This window comes from Electrona antarctica, assembly GCF_951216825.1.
Source record: "Electrona antarctica genome assembly, chromosome: 21".
Taxonomy (NCBI): domain Eukaryota; kingdom Metazoa; phylum Chordata; class Actinopteri; order Myctophiformes; family Myctophidae; genus Electrona; species Electrona antarctica.
The window spans coordinates 30,029,164-30,030,713 of record NC_136802.1 but is presented as its reverse complement, the minus strand read 5'-3'; positions in this window follow the sequence as shown (position 1 = coordinate 30,030,713).

The following is a 1,550-nucleotide window of genomic DNA, read 5'->3' as shown; positions in this document are numbered from 1 at the left end:
ACATTGCCAAAGCATTTCCGGGGGTCCCCGGCCAAAAACGTTGAGAACCCCTGGTCTAGACGGCCGGCCGCCCCGATTGGGAAAACACTCGTGTGTTGTACATGGGCATCCATTTTGTTCTGAGGTCACCACTGAGCCTTACGCTGGCAGCATACTGATTGATGGAAGGAGGAGGTACTTTTATGTAAAGTAAACGTATTAATGCATTATGCCACCATGAGGTACAGTAGATGTACTTGAGTAAAAGTACAAAAGTATATCGGCATCAACACTTGGAACACAATTATATCAAAACCATGGGGTGCTAAGGACGTGTATAGGCGTCCTTTGTTCTTTTCTATATAAAAAAAATCCTTGTTGATTTGCGCATGCGCACTGCCGTTCACGGCCTTGTTTGCGGCTCCAAAATAATGGCTCGTATCTCCTAATCTAGGGAACTCTCCATGGTTTTGACCAAAAGGACAATGTTCTGTCTTCATTTCTGACTTCAGCATGCCTCTCGTTTGGAATATTAACGCTTCTAGAGAGACTTTAGCGTGACCAGCCGCGCGAGGTAAGAATGGGAGATTATGCCTCCCGGTTTTGAGGGAGGAACGGAAGGTGGGGCTTTTCAGAGTAAAATCTGCTATATCTGCTGACACTCTAGCGCCTATATTTTCAAAGTTCAAAATGTATGAAAAATCGTTTGAACATAGCCGATCTACAAGCTCACAATGCATCGCTATGAAAACCAAGACTAAATATTAGTGACATTTTTGTCAACAAATTAAAAGTAGATTAAATGTTAGGGAGGGACTAGTGCAGAAGAGATCCAATAGATGAAATGATAGGGACTAGTGCAGAAGAGATCCAGTAGAACTAAAAGACAAGTCATTTTTATGTTTGGTTGTGTGCATGGTGTCATGCTCATAAAAATAACGTTGTGAGCTTGTAGATCTGCTATTTTGGCACGCAGCTGAATTTAAAATACATTTTACATCAATTGTAAATCTAGTCGACTAAAATATTTTGGCATTTAGGCGACTACAACTAAAACATTGCAGTTGACTAAAATATGAATTTTATTCAAAAGACTATGACTAAATAAAAATTCAAATGTCAAAAATCGAAAATCAACACGGTCTCTCTCTCTCTCTCTCTCCCTCTATGTATCTCTCCCCCTCTGTGTCTTTCTCTTGTTTTCTCTCACTATGTTGTTATCTACAGTATTTGTCAGTTTCTCTCTCTCTCTCTCTCTCTCTCTCTCTCTCTCTCTCCGTTATTATCTCCCATTTCACGCTTCTCCCTAATTGGGTGTCATTGTGATGAAGTGATAACGACTTTCCCCATGAACCAGTCTCACACGCACGCACGCACGCACGCACGCACGCACGCACACACACACACACACACACACACACACACACACACACACGGGTGCTACAACAAACATCCAACACATACAGTACTGCACGCAGTACACTACAGTACAACTGCGTGTGCACATGCGCGCGCACGCACACACACACACACACACACACACACACACACACACACACACACACATACTT